Source organism: Copadichromis virginalis, linkage group LG13 (assembly GCF_057382275.1).
Source record: "Copadichromis virginalis isolate Kocher_CV1m ecotype Utaka linkage group LG13, C_Virginalis_male_GT1.1, whole genome shotgun sequence".
NCBI classification, from domain to species: domain Eukaryota; kingdom Metazoa; phylum Chordata; class Actinopteri; order Cichliformes; family Cichlidae; genus Copadichromis; species Copadichromis virginalis.
Window position 1 is genome coordinate 20,634,403 of NC_140630.1, and position 15,505 is coordinate 20,649,907.

The following is a 15,505-nucleotide window of genomic DNA, read 5'->3' on the forward strand; positions in this document are numbered from 1 at the left end:
TGGCTGGCTTTCATCTGTTTTAGAAGAAATATGGCCTTAGACACGAACCTAGATTTCACCATCCAAGTTTATAGCGGCAATATAAACTGTTTTAAGGTTTTAAAGTGCATTTTTACCTTAATGGAAATCACTTTTATATTTCATCTTTGGCATCCAGTACCTCATCTGTCTTCCTGTTACACATCTCCTGGGATGGACAGCCTCAGACAGGCCCTACTCAATATTGCAGTGTAAACTGTGCCAGATATTTTTAGTGGTTTAATGAACTAAGCTACTGGATAAACAATCATTTGAATAGGTGAAGGGTCTTTAAAACACAACACCGAGTGATCCATTATTTTCATTTCATAGTGGAAGATTTTAACACGTACTATATTAAATTATTTTCTGAGCGCAAAATCTGTCAAAACTCACCCGCTGAGATACAGTATGCAGACATCAACATATTAGCAGCCAAAATGCTAATGGAGGAAATTCTGTGAGGAGTTGGGTGCTGCGATTCAAATGGACTATCTGGTTGTGATGACAGAGGCATAGTTTTACGAATTTGCGTGTCATCCTTGCGCAGGGGCCATGCTAATCTTCTCTGTATCGTATCCAATTTAGCGTACGCGCTTGCCGAAGCAAGCACACCATGACCATTCATGCTGCTGAAAGCAGCTCTCTGAGCAGATGTGATCAGCAAAGGCAGTACCTCCCTCCAGTCCAGATTGACAAGCCAGACCAGACTCGGGAGATGGATATCACAAGGGACAGCTGAGCTGCAGGAAACCAATGGTGCAGGCAGTTTTCAGCCAGTCTCATTACAGTAGACAGGTTGATCCAGGCAATTGCTCCTCAGACAAGGTTGTCTCCAAAGTACTAATTGTGCAGTGCAGTTTTGGGTGACATTTATGATGCAATTCTTTGGTTTAAAATTGACTGTAAACAACTGGAATGATTGTTTATACCTGAGAAAAACAAATTCATGTCTGAGCTGTAGTCGGCAACACGCTTTGGAAATATTAAACACTAAAGTAAGGTGAGATATACTTTCATTTAGTTCTTTAGACAGGCCACATTATTCAGAATTGAACCAGTGAATGTCCAATAGATTTGAACGATGGAAACATCTGATCTGGAGTTTGCTCATTCACCAAATCTAGCTTTCGTGCATTGTTTACTACTTGTTTACTACTTAGCATAAAATCTGCAGATCACTTATAGCCGCAGTCTGTCTGCATTTCAGCCATGTCTCATGTGCCTCATTCAGCATGGCAAAAACATAATCTCTGAGCATTAATCTTTATTATTCAGCAGAGCCTCTGCAGAATTTAAATCACCAAACATATATTCAAGGTCACGATACACACAAAAAAAGAAAAAAAATGTGCGGAGATTACGAAATCATATTGAATGCCTCAATGAAAATGTAAGTAGAATGCCTGCTATTGACTGAGGCACCTTTATTTTGCTCACTAAAACCATATTAAATACATATTTCATAACACATCCAAAGGCACTAAAGGTATTCAGTTGAAAGATGCATTTCAAATACTGTTTTTATGAATGGGGTGATTAAGCATTCTGAGACTGTAGTTTTTAGAGACATTACAGGTCAGTACTGACCACATACAGCATACATATTGAATTTATCAGAGTCAAATTAGAATTTAAGTTCTTGTTGTCGCTTTAACAGAAGACAATTCTTTTCTTCTTCTTCTTCTTTTAGTCATTTTGTATGAAACACTATATGAAACCATACACCCTTTTTAAAATAACTATAGACAACTCATATTTTGTGTCTACCTAGTAAGCCAGCATGAGAAGCAACATGTTTTTGGCATCACTGTAGCAGACAAAGACTCCTTTGCTTTGCTTGGGTTCTCATTCTGGATCCTATGATGAAAGAGCTTATCTAAGCAATAGTTTCAGACTCGATTAACAGTATAGCAATAGTCCATGTAAAACATAATCAGTGTTTGTGTCCTTACTGTGAAAGGGAATAATTTATACATTATTTGTTACTTTTTACAAAATTGTAATGGATTATGGTTTCCTCCTGGTAGAAAGTAAATCATTACAATAATCGTTACATGACTTTAGTCCCATTTAACAATATAAATCTAAAAAGTCATTTTTTTAAAAAGGAGGCACAAGATCTTTCATCTAGGGTTTGAGTTTTGACACAAAATCAGCTCATCGGTGCCTTTGTTATCTGCTGAAAATCAAGACTTTTTTCTGCTGCTGTCCTTGCAAATGTTTTGCAAAAAGTTGATGTCATGTTAGCAGCAGTGGAAAGCTGTTTCTGGAGCCACCACATTCCTGTCCTTTCATGCAATGCAAATTAAAGTAATGTCTAGGTCATCATTCCTCAACTCTGCTTATTTTCCCTTTCCTCCACACAAACCCAAGTCAGCTGATTAGCACAAACACAAGTCCACAGGAAAAAGATTTTTTTTCTATCAACCCAATGTCCAGAGATGCATGAATAACTTATGTAGTGCAGGGAACAACATATTTATTTGGTTAGTGTTTGTAAAGTGATTATTAAATGTATTATTTAGAGCAATGTGTTATATTGCATTGCTACAGGAAAATATAATGTGATTACAGTACAGTTTTTATACCAAACAGTGAATATATGAAACTAGAGGTGCAACTGGATGGACACAGAACATTCACCTAAGAGAGCAGGGTTTGAATCCTACTGTATGTAAAGCGAAAAGCCAGATTCCTGATCCTTAGTGATCATAAAACACATGCTTATACCCATTTAGTTTGAAGGGCTTAGAATGCAGAAGGGAACTTCTCTCTTTTTTCAGATTCTGCCATTTTTTTCCCTAGATTTCTGCCTACAGCAGCTTATATGCTAACTGGCTTGGAATAGCACTTACTGTAATATGGTAAATGTGAGTAAGAATGTAAACAAAACAGAGGGTTTTTATAAACGCAATACACTGGGTTAAGTTATCTTTTGTAAAATGACAGGCTTTTTAAAAAAAAAAAAAAAAAAAAGCAGATGACTCTGTCACTCACCATTTACTAAGGGCAAACATGAAACCAGTGACTCATAGGAGATAGAGAGTAACAACCAGCCAAACAACCGGGTAGCTATCTTTGAAAGACAGATGTTTGCAGAAATGAGATTGGTCGAAGTCCTAATGAAGAAAATTCTTTGCAAGTGACTACTTGATATATTTTTTTTATCATACCTGAATATTTCCTGTAGTTGTGACTTTATTACCCAGTAGTCTCTACAATAAGTTGACTGGACCAAATCAACTGTGGGTCTCCTACAAGTGCATAACTTGAAGCGTAGAAAGAATTGTCTCATAAATGGGATCTTGTGGATGTCCTGAGAATCCAGCTGCCCTACAAGTGTTTGGAATCAAACTGAGCTGTAGTATGCTCACTTTATGTCATGGTCCTGGGTCGTGCGACCCAGTGTTTTGTGTTTTAGCCTATTTTGATGTTTATTCTTTGTTTAGGGTCACTAAGGCAGTCCAGCCATTTGTACATATTACCCGTGTATTAAGTCTCCCTTGCCCTTCGTGTGTTTATGTCTGCGTGTCTTATATTGTCAAGTCCATGCTGTCGGTTATGTCATCTCCCCTGTACTACGTCTCCCCGGTTCATGTGTCTTGTCTAATCTCCATGTTTTCCTGTTTTACTTTGAAAGTCTGTATTCACGGTCAGTGTATTCAGTTTCACTCCTTCTGTCCTGTCGTTAAGTTCATGTGTGTCAGCTGTGTTCCCATGTGTGGCCACTTCCCCTGATCATCCCTCATGTGTATTTAGTCTCTGTGTTTCATACAGTCTGTCTCGCGTCGTCTGTGTTACCACCTCCTGTGTTCTGTACCTCCAGCCATAGTCTTTCCTTAGTTTTGTCCAGTTTAGGTTTTCTGTTGAGTACTACACGTATGCTGCCCTCATTCTGTTTTTGTTCTTTTCATCAGCCATAATAAAAGGCTCGTTTTGGTTGGAATCCACTCCTGCATCCTCGTTTGTGTTCGCACCTGGGTCCACCACACACCTTTCCGCACGGTCTGCCTCCGCAGACCTTGACACTTTAACATATACACTATATTGAGATTTTCAATTTAGATGAGCCAACACAGAGTTACAGTTCATAATGAAATAATTTCTGACAAAATGGCCATCCACTGATCTTTTGCTCCATCACAACTGTCAGCACATCTCTTTGTTTAATTGTACGTAGAAATAATGTCCAGTTACACACATCTACTAAGCTGTATATTGATGCATTCCCATAACAACACATAGACTATAGCCTACCAATAGAGACCATGTAGTAGTGAAAAGACTCTTACCTCAAATATTACGCATCAGTTGATGTAGGTCTGCCGTCTAATCATATCGGTCTCTCTCCATCACCGCCATGGGCATGTCAGAATGAAGTCACGAGGAACATTATTGTAAGAGTGACCTATGCCTCAGTGACTAAATGCCATTACCAACAGAGCAACAACAGCATTGCATAGGCTATGACTGAAATTGTCTTATTTGGCTTACTGCCACAATAACAAAATAGTGTGTCACAGATTTGGCTTGAAGCAGCATTTACAAAGGAAAATGCACCAGTGTCAATATATCTCCAATTACTAGTCCAAATAAAAGTTGTGACCGATGAGGATATGCCCTCAGCTGCCTCAACCAACAAATCATTTTCCTGGCCAAATTTTCAATTTCTGAATCTAGCAGACGTACTGCTGTGGCAATGGCTGGAGAAAAGGAATGAGGTGCCACATCTTCCTGTGATTACAAAGAAATATGATAATCATGTTAATTAAAGGTTTGTAAATAAGAAAATATTAACACAAAAACTGTGTAATCAGTCTGCGCTGAGAAATATTGAGGTAAATGGGAAACCACATTTCTTGAGACTTACGAATTATTGTAAAATATCATACATGACAAAAATGAATTTGCATGCGTTCATCATAGACTTCGACACAAATCGTGATTAACAGTGCCAGAAAATGTGTTAATTTACGAGGAAAAAAATTATCTGTATTTTTTTTATGCTACTGAAGTTCTGTTGAAGTGTGGGCATGCTCTCAGGTGAGGAAGCTTATACTGTTAATTAAAATATACACACAAGCATTCCAGTCTAACCAAATTGGGGTTGTCCTGTCGGAAGCAAACGTGAAATGCTTGAAAAGTTTCTTATCACTTCACTTGAGCAAAAGAATTTCACTCTCCATTGTCTGCCAGAGAGGCTAATTATTTTATCACCAAAATTTTAATTAGCTGAATCTCAGCGTTGTCCATGGAGCTACAAAGCTTGATAGAGCCAACAGTGTGTGTGTGTGTGTGTGTGTGTGTGTGTCTGAGGCTTTTCATATTAAAAAACTATGCTTCTGCTGGAAGAGTAAAGGATGAATAAGAAAATGTTCCTTACGCTGCTTTAAAAAAAATGTCTGAATAACAATCTGAAATGCATTTTGGGAATGCCCATATTAATGTCGAGCCGATATCACAAGGCAGACCTCTCTGATTCTAGTTTCTACAAACAGTAGCATCAGAGAAAGTGATGAAAGGCTTGTGCAAAGATACCAGGATTATCAATAAATTAAACTACTCCAGATCTGCTTGCACAATGCCTGAGATCTGAATTTTACAGCCGTAAAGCGGAATTGAGGGGGTTAAACATGACAGAGACTGAATTTAGTTCATGGCTCATGATTAATTACTGCAACTACAGAATAGAGAACTCAGCGGTGTTAACAGTGTATAACACCAATAGCAAAATTATGGGTTTAACTCACATTTTAGTCTGTTATTAATGACTAAGCAGCTCTTTTCCAATGAACTCCAAGACTGTCAGTTATTTTTATCCCACCCCTCTCATTTCCTCGCTGCATTGAGTAAAACAAATTACAGACAGGAAAATTAAAACGTGGCAGGCGATTTGTCGCAAAGATAGTTTGTTATTGCGTCCATTGAGAATTGATAATTGCCAAGGTGACCCGCGATCTCCTTTATTAACAAGGACAAATCTCTCTATGCTGACTGTTCAGGGGATCTTTCAATGAATGACTTGGTTTTTTTGTATGAAATGAGTTAAAGTGATACGCATCAGTCATCTATCTTTTAATTTATATATTTATAGACTAACACATGAAAAAAAAGGTTAAATTATTATGTGATCATTAGTTTTTTTCAAAATTCTAATTTTATATTTATACACATACACACAACTGAACATATAACAAGACATTACACTGGCTGTTTTACTTATAAAACATAATGTGGAACTGCAAGGCAAGAGGAAAGATCTAACAACTGGTAAGATGAAGCACTGGGCCCCAAATCATTAAGTTTGGCTTCCAACCTGCTGTTTAACATGATGCTTTTAAGTCAGGAGTAGTTGTCAATCCACAGTGTGGGGGTATGGAATATTTACATAGCCAGAGAAGGGGGTTTGTGGGAGTCTAAGGCCTAGTTGGAACCACATTCAAAGAAAATGGATAAAGGCCCCGAGGAATCATGCAGTGCCGCATTGTCTCTGATGGGGGGGAAAAAAACAAAAAAAACCAGGAACACTGCTGGGGAAAAATACCTTGATTTAAAATTCAGTTCCAAACCCAGGCATGGAAAAGCAAATAGAGGTGCGAGTGGAATGTAAAGCAGAGCTGTATGCACCAGACTGCCATAGTTTAGGTCACACATGCATGACAGGCTCTACATATATTTTTTTCCTGAATATTAAACTCCAGCAATAGAAATAGTGCCTGTTGATTCTTTTCCAGGCAAGACTGCCCTGCAATCATATACAAAGCTCATATACATTTTTAACACTTTATTTCTAATTATTTAATAATAATTCCAAATTATGCATGGTTTAAATGAGGAACGGTTTTAATATATTATTTAGCTCCTTTTTTGTTAACAGGTAACTCTGTAGCTGTGAGATTTGGACTGGTTTGGTGGAGAGCAGTGTCATTTATCTGAAAAAGAAAATTCCTTTGACTGGAAAGCAGAATAGTATATTCAACATAAAAAAAAACCCTAGCAGAGAAAGTAATCAAAGATGCTGGGAAAAAAATAGACGAGTCATCCTGGGAATTATACAATACTCTTGATGTATGATTACCTTTTTTTGTGGTTGCTTGAGATAGAAGCCGCTGATGATACAAAAGACTGGCTTTTAAAAGTTCCAATAAAATGGAAAAATTAGAAAAAGTTTTTATACCTAGTTCATAATTATCTAAAATACAGTGTGTGCATTTCAACAATAAATACCATAAATATGATCAAAATGGTCTAAATCCCATTACTCAATAGCCTGGTGTTTATATATCAAAATTACACACAATTAGACCATTACTGGTTCCTGAACCCATCCATTTTTGCTCAGCCCTCCCATCATATTAAACCTGCAATTTTCAGAGTGGAAATGTAGCATGTCTGTGCTGGTGGCTATAGTGGATTTATTTTTAAGAAACAAGCAATATCCATTACAATGTTTTTCTGGGCGCACTTTAGGCCCCTTAGTACCATCTGGGGATCCTTTACCATGCCAGTCCTTTAAGGGCCACAGTGTATGGATTTTCTGATGCTGATTCCAGCAGGACATTATGTCTTGTCACAAAGCTCAAATGACCTCAAACTGGTTTCTTCAACACTGTAATCAAATTGCTTACAAGGTTACCAGATCTCACTTCAATAGAGCACATTTGGGATGTGTGGGAATGATCATCTCATCATAGATATGCAGCAGACAAACCTTCAGCAGCTTTACTACGCTATCAAGTCAATGTGGCCCAAACTCTCTGGGGAATGTTTTCAGCACTGTGTTGAATCTTTGTCAGAAATATGTAATGCAGTTGAGTAAGGAGAGTTCTGTTTGAGGAACTGAACATGATTTATTGAGATAGAGAAATTAATCAGTGTATTTTTCAATAAGACTCCCGTGGCCCATCATGGCAGAACATAATCCCAGTGGTAATGGGATTTAGAACAGGACCCCTTTGGAGTCTCGATACCAGTGGTGAAGATGAAGACTGAGACTTGGATGGAGCTCTTAGTGACTTGAGTGAGGTGGAGTTAGGGAGGAGGAGGGTTGCACGAAAGAGTCTGAAAGGGAGAATGATGGAGAGCCCAGATTTAAACCACACAAAGGCACGGCTGATTGGCTCAAAGAAGGCTGGCAAGAAGATGATTGGACTAGAGTAATGATGCCAGTATTAAGACTGACAGCGTGGGAAACTGGTAGCGATGTAAAGAACAGACAAGCAGCTGAACACCCAGGAAAGCAAGCGGATGAGTGATTATAGATCTTCCTTATTGAACTTATGCATAGGCTTCATTTCTGAAGGCAAAAGGAGGCCCAATATGCAGTAGTACCAGTAAGGTGTACCTAATAAAGTGTCCAGTAACTGTATTAAAACACAGTGTTTTTGACCATCAACTAATAATCACACAACACACACTAATCCAATTCTGAAAGTCTAGCATTTCAAATGGATCAGCAACTTTAAAAAACACTTTAAAAAATCCCCAAACGTTACCCATGTAGTACTGTTTACTCCTCACAGCACTCATACAGTAACTTTGTTTCTTTGATTTCCACTACCTACAAAAATAACTGTGTGTTATCAATGGTACATTCAATAATTCTGATCATGTTCAAGGTTCAGTTATGCTTTCAGGGCTTTTAGCTGAAAACAAGCAGCGGTAAGGGTTAAAAGCATGGGAGTCATTCCTGCTAAAGATGAGATCATATCACTCCTAAAAAGCATTTTCACTCTGCTGACTGACTTTTAGATCTCCCGGATTTCTGTGAAGACAGCCTGGAAACACCATAGGAGGCAGACCTTGGCCTAATGTCTCTGAGCAGAGACATTTCAAGACTTTGTTCTTACCCTGGATGGTATCAGAGTGCACTATGTCAGTACACCATAGAGTTCACCTCATTAATCACGCAAGGTTATTCTAAAGTGAGGTTTTAAGTTGAGAGAGCATGTCTCTGCAAATAAGGTAGTAAAGAGTCTGTGAAAAACATCAGAAATACATTTTCCCTTGTAAAAGTAATGAAGAATATTTAAACTTTAATGTTTGAAGCCTGTTAAATGCTTTACACACATTAAAATTTTGATAGAAGTGGACCTCTGATACCTTCCTTTGTTCATTCTGTGTTTAAAAGATAATTTCCTCATGACAAATTTTAGATGATAAAGAATTAATTGAGGGAACTTCTCGCTGCATATTGCAATAAATGCAAATATGAGTGGTGTTATTTACACTGTTGCCTGTGTTTGTGAGGAAAACATGGATTAAGGGAGAAAAAAACATAAAACGATATAATGGCATTGTTTTTCACAGCACTGTGTTTGTGAAAACACAACATTTTCTAACGGCATCAAAAATTAAATTAGCACGCTAGCAAACTAAATGTGGTTAATAATGCATTGTTATTGACTAGCAAAGATCATGTGTGCTCAGGAGTCAAAGGGCCTTTTCATGGGGGACTCATTTTAATACACTGATTGCAAGCGACTGTGCGGTCTTAAAAATGCTCTAACTATGCATCTTTTTTTACAGGCATTGATTAGCTCATATGGTTAACATACATTTCCTCTTGCGCCCACTTGAAGTGTTTATCGTTGCCATACAAGAAGTGTAAGAACTGCCCTCAGCACTTAACCCCATCCAGACTCCAGCACTCTGCAATTTCTGCACCAGTTTTTAATTAAACATGAAGAAAAATGGGAAAACAGCCCTTGAAGGGATGCACTCACACTTTAATTTGTTAATAGAGTTGTACATCATTAGGGTAATGATTGCACTGAACCATAAGACACAAGCCTGTATACACTGATAGTGACATCCAGTAGACATGATGCATAAAAAAGCAAAAAAACCTAAACAACCAAAACCATTACCACTAGCATGAATCTTTAATGCAAATACAGCAGTTTATGAATGCATCAGGTGGTCACACATGAAATGTTTGTGGACGCTCACAATCTTACGGTATGTGTAGATATGTTCACAGGAGTCATTGGCATGGCCGTGCCTCTTTGACCACACTCTTTGTGAGTTGAAGTTGCAAGAAAAAGAAAGCTTTTTCAAAGGTTCACAAGAAAAATTCGACAAGATTGTAAGTCAACATGAATGCAGTCTGCTCACTGAGACTCTACAAAGAACAGCAGTGTTGAATGGAAATGTCATTTGCTTAGCAGGTATTTCATAAAAGACGAAAACAAAGCACTAGCAAGGCAGCATTTTGACACAATAATGCACCAAATTTTCTTGTCTTTTTCAACACTTTGACATGGGATAAATATTTGAGAGAAGCACAAAACCACCAGCAATTCTCCTTGTGGACATTCTGAGCATATGTGTAAAATTTCATCCAGTAGTTGTTGAGCCATATGACTCAAAACCACAGATGTTAACCTCCCACTGGCATTAGAGGGAAAAGTCACAAGATCAACAACGTTCATTGCTTGGGGAGCTTTTATGCCTGGGTAAATTTAGATGCCAGTCTATTCAGTAGGTTTCAAGTTTTCACTTTGTAAGTGACCTGTGTATAATTCTAGATAAAAACTCACTTAAGCAATTAAAAATTCGCTAGAGGTCCTAAAGGTCAGAGGAACTGGAAAGCCAAAATCATTCTCTGGAGGACAAGTAATGTCAGTACATTTCAATGGTTAAGATATTTCAGCCTGTGTTCAAGTGGTTATCCTCCTACCGCTCTCATTTCCATGCTACTTTTGTGGCATAAAAAACAAACAAAACAAAAACAGAGTGACATCTTTGGTAACAGCAATCATTAAACCTAACTAGCTGTGTGTAACGGAGAAGATTAGCTGTAGCACTTCTGCATGGCAATTTGTGGAAGAAAATGTAGCAGTGCAGAAAACAGCAGTGGAAATAAAACAAAAGAAAATACTCCAGAATCTGGCAGAAATGCACAACTTCTGTAATGACAAATGGTGTAATAGCTTCTTCCACAACAGCACAGGAGGACGCACAAAAGAACTGAGCACTTCAAGAAAAACTTCCCTCAGATACGCTCATTTGGGGTTTACCAATACGTCATCCAGCTGAGATTCCTACAGGGAGGAGCCCATTATCACTGTGCAGACAGAAGTAACATATGGACTCCCTCGTCGTGATTGAGTTGAGCTGAAAGTCTGAATACATTTCACTGGTGTCTAGAGAATTCACCCTATATGCCTGCATATGTTTATGCACTGCACCATACTGTATGAATTGGTAGGTACACTGAAAACTGGAACCAAACATGTTTCTGTCGCTGATTCAATTTATATATATATTTGTATCCACTCACATGCTAATCATAAAGGTTGATTCACATCAATAAACTGATATTATCACATGATCAAAAGGCTAATGTTTATCACACTGCATTTTGCAACGGCCATGAAATGAAATGCAGCCATAATATCAGAGAGATATACTGTTCGGCACACGCGCACGCCCACAAGTGTTAGTGTAGATTTCAGTCACACAAACACACACACAAACAGGAGCAGGTGATAATAGGGCTATTCTATATGCGGGGTCATGAATAATTCAAATTCCATGTGCTCAAACAGACTCGAGTTGACTGAATAATATGACAGATTCCGCAACTGCTATTAGATGAAAAAAAATATCACAAATGTTTTGGAGATTCTAGCAGAGGATAAACTGCCGTGCTGCATGTGCAACTACTACACTTGCTGAATGCAAATCCAAGACATTCAAAAAGAAAATTCAAGAAAAATTCAAAAAAATTCAAAAGCTTCATTGTTATCACACAGTGCAGCACAATCTTTCACTCTTGAGCTGACTGCTTACTTGGGCCACAATTTCTGGACTCACATTCCCTCATGAATGTAATCTTAAATGTAGTAAATGTAATCTTTTCTTCTTGTTGCAGTGACAACAATGCAACCACAGAGCATACCAGCTGGACTCTGGAAATGTCCTTGCAGAGGAGAGTGATGGCTGCATTCCTGGAGCTTGGCAATTGGCCTCCTCGTGAGTCAGTGGAGAGATACTTATTGTGTTTTCATTGTTCAATAAGGCTTTGCATGAATTTCTCCCACCTCTTGGCGTACTGAGCCAAAAGCTCCCTAAACACCCAAGTCTTCATTATGGCCGTGGAAAGTGGGCTGACTCGAGGTCACCCCTGATGTTCCACTGGCTGCCTGGGGAAGACTGGAATTAGAAAGCTTCTAGTCACAGGCCACAGAAACCAACAGGACTCCAAACTCCTTTATAAGTTTGGCAACCGATTAACAATGTTGTAAACGCTGTGTGGGATAGGATGCTGGAGATACAAACAAGTCCTTTCAGATTCTCACAACGCTGCTGCTCTGTGTGGTTCTGTAGCATTCTTTTGGAAAGGCTGGCTTAGAAACACTTCAGATTGAAACTTCCTGGAAATAAATAAACAAACAGCTTCTTCATGCAGCATCTGCTCAGATGGAACGCATTCAGTCAGGGCCTGAAAGAGACGGCCAGGCTAATGAGAGTTAACTATTCGCAGTAAAATGATTAGAGCAGCTGACCAAACTCTCCAAGAAAAAAGAAATCACAAAATAAAACTACACCAAACAGTTGTTTCTGTCTGGACTTACCAATTGAATGTCATCCTTTTTGAATATGCAAATAACCCAAATATGCAAATGAATTGAGCTCCAAGCTATGTGAAAGTCATGCACAATCATTTCTCCATCCATCCAAGCTCTACCCGCTTGTGTCCTGTGGAGAGTGGTGGTTGGCTGGAGCCTATCCCAGCTGGCATTGGGCGAGAGGCGGAGTAGACCCTGGACAACTATCCAGCCCGTGGCATGGCTAAAACAAAGACAGCCATTCCGTTACCATACATTTTCTTTTAAGCACATGATCAGGTCTGTGCTTAGCCTTTGTATGGGATACTGATAAAGAAAAGGCACATATGAAAACAAAACCCTTCCTCCACCTTCATTTGGAGGGGCGGTGTGATCAGCAGGTGATTTGGCTCACCCTGAAGCTCCCTATCCCCATTCCATTACAATTCCATTCTTCCCATGAGTTCAGCCAGTGGGAGATGAAGACTATTGCAGAACCATTTGTGCCTCATTGTCAGCGGCCAGCTGATGAAGCCTGGAGCATTTAGTTCACTACTGATGACTGAATGAATGCACATTTAGACTGTAAGAAAAAAAAAACGTTTGAAAGAGTTCAGGGAAAACATTAAGGCGGTCTGTGCAAGCACTCCCCCGAGAAAGCAGAATAAAGTGAAAGAAAAACAGCAGCTTTAAAGTTGCACCTGTAAGGTGAAGACACCCCGGCACAACTTTCCACAGACGGCACAAGTTGCCCCATAAGCATTTGTTCTTCCAGCAGCGCGAATTCGGGCGAGCAGGAGGACGTGCAGGGTGCTGCACATCGACAAACTGTGAAGAAATCAAAACAGCGGCTGTCACCCATCAGGAGAGAAGGGAAAATTACCAAACACACCAGCGAGCTCTCAAGTCCCACTGATAGAGCGCTCAAGTAGCATTTATGATCACGTTATTCTCACACCCTCCTCTTATCCAGAAAAAAAAATGTAACAAAAATAAAAAAAATCCGTGAAATATTCCTGATTGGAGAAGGGCGCAGAAGCAAAGCGCAGTATTGTCTGAAGCACAACTGAGAGGGTCCAGTTCAGGGGGGGAAACCCTTTTGACTCGAATTAAAGGGAGGCTGTATGAGGGGAAAAAGAGAGAGAAAAAAGAAGGAAAGAAAGAAGGAAAGAAAGAGGGGAGGAGGAGGAGGAGGGCAGGGAAGAAAGTGGTGGCGGTGCCAGACGCAGCGGCAGTAAGAAGCGTACGTACGTGCTTTATCTTAGCGGCTGAGTGTGACGTGATATTGCAGCCTGCTCCTGGAGCTCTGCAAGCACCAAGCAAAGCGCGTCTATTTCTCTCTGTGTTGTAACTCACTGACCCCCCAACATCTCACATCCACCCACTACGGATCTTTTTTTCTTTTTCTTTTCCCTATTCACCCCCTTTTTGCGGAGAGGGGGGGTCGGTGCGCGACTTGATGGAGAAAACATTTCGGTGGGAAATAGAGACGTGGAGTCTGCCGAATTAATTTATGGTAAATACTGTAAGAATTGCTCTCGTCGTCACTCCAAGAATTTCTTCCCCTCTGTCTCTCCTGGTCTTTCTCCTTTCTTCTTCTTCTTCTTCTTCTTCTTCTCCTCTCTCTCTCTTTTTCTCGGTGGCTGTCGTGTGTTGTTGCGCTCCGTTTTGATGGGAAAAACCCAGAAGAAGGAGACGGGGGGATATGTGCGGGCAGACCGGAGTGTAACGCATTTTATTTTCATCCATTGAACCATCTTGTTGCGCCGGACTTCTATTGTCGGGAATGGGGAGTATTGATTCACTGGAGGGCTGCAGAATTTATTTATAAAGGATGTGGTCAAGTATGTGGAAAAAATAGCCATAGCTTCCGCAGTGTAAGGTAAGACATTATTATTATTATTATTATTATTATTATTATTATTATTATTATTATTATTATTATTATTATTATTATGAGATGAAGGTCTTCGAGCAAGTGCAATGGCAATTTTCATATGTCATCTGTCAGTTAAAGTTTAGCTTCCCTCTCTCAAACATTTGCCCCGTATATTCATCACGATGGTTTTGGAGCGTTCATCCGCTCACATTAGTCCAGGGTGCTTAACAGAGGAATTTTAAGAGCTGATCTCTCTCTTAAGAGCCAAAAATCACTTTAAAGTGCCGAGCCTCGAAGTGACACTGCATGAGATGTAGCCCGTGGCCGACGTGTCTCTATATTCAGATTTCCTCTCGAGTCTAAATTGCTCTTAGAAGCCCGGCAATAAAATCAGCGTCTCTTGACCGATTTCTCGTCTCCAGAATACTGATTTTATTTTTCTCGTCTAGCCCTGGTCGTGAATCTTGTGGAAGGACGTGAAATCATGTGAATTTATCGCGGCAGAAAGCTGATCCAACTCAGCACCGCTTCCACAAATCCTTATATAACGCACATATAATTCTGGGGTAATGTGACGGGCGTGATTCACGATTCAAAGAGAAAGAAGTTGAAGACATATGCGCAAATGGATCTATTATGTGAAAACTGGTAGCCCATCTCTAGCCTACTTGCGATTTGAACGCCCACACAGACACACACGCAACACACAGTTCGAGACACGCGCGCGCATACACAGACACACAGGCGCACACGTACACACACCCTCGCGCGCATTCTGCTGTGACACTGCTCACAGCTGCATTGCCTGTAGGATTAAAGCAATCAGGACATCGCATTGCATTCTCTCTCTCTCTCTCTCTCCCCCCCACACACACACATGTAGATCCGCACACGCACACATGCAAGCTCAGACATACAACACACACACACACACACACACACACACACACACACACACACACACACACACACACACACACACACACACACAGTCTCTTTATCAAATTGCATTGTCAAATATGCCTGAAATTCAGAGACATGCAGGTGGTGT

General features: G+C 39.7%; 1 protein-coding gene, 1 long non-coding RNA gene and 1 other non-coding gene across 10 annotated transcripts in view; 1 reads left to right on the forward strand and 2 right to left on the reverse strand.

The window, feature by feature from the left end:
• Positions 1 to 523: 523 nt before the first annotated feature.
• Positions 524 to 631, reverse strand: LOC146695630 (U6 spliceosomal RNA). The gene has a single exon (XR_014923792.1). It is a non-coding gene; the product is annotated as a U6 spliceosomal RNA (small nuclear RNA).
• An 11,473-nt stretch (positions 632 to 12,104) lies between these two features.
• Positions 12,105 to 13,842, reverse strand: LOC146695631 (uncharacterized). The gene is made up of 2 exons (XR_014923601.1): positions 12,603 to 13,842; positions 12,105 to 12,469 (listed from the first exon to the last, which is right to left on the reverse strand). It is a non-coding gene; the product is annotated as an uncharacterized LOC146695631 (long non-coding RNA).
• A 179-nt stretch (positions 13,843 to 14,021) lies between these two features.
• The window catches only part of adgrb3 (adhesion G protein-coupled receptor B3), a 116,610-nt gene continuing 115,126 nt past the window's right edge, over positions 14,022 to 15,505 (forward strand). For 2 of the 8 annotated variants that reach the window (XM_085477943.1, XM_085477942.1), the window contains exon 1: positions 14,028 to 14,457. The gene's annotated coding sequence lies outside the window, so the exon portion shown is untranslated. Of the gene's footprint in view, positions 14,458 to 15,505 lie in introns of all 8 variants that reach the window. The other 6 variants (XM_085477946.1, XM_085477944.1, XM_085477941.1 and 3 more) reach the window with 6 other exon arrangements.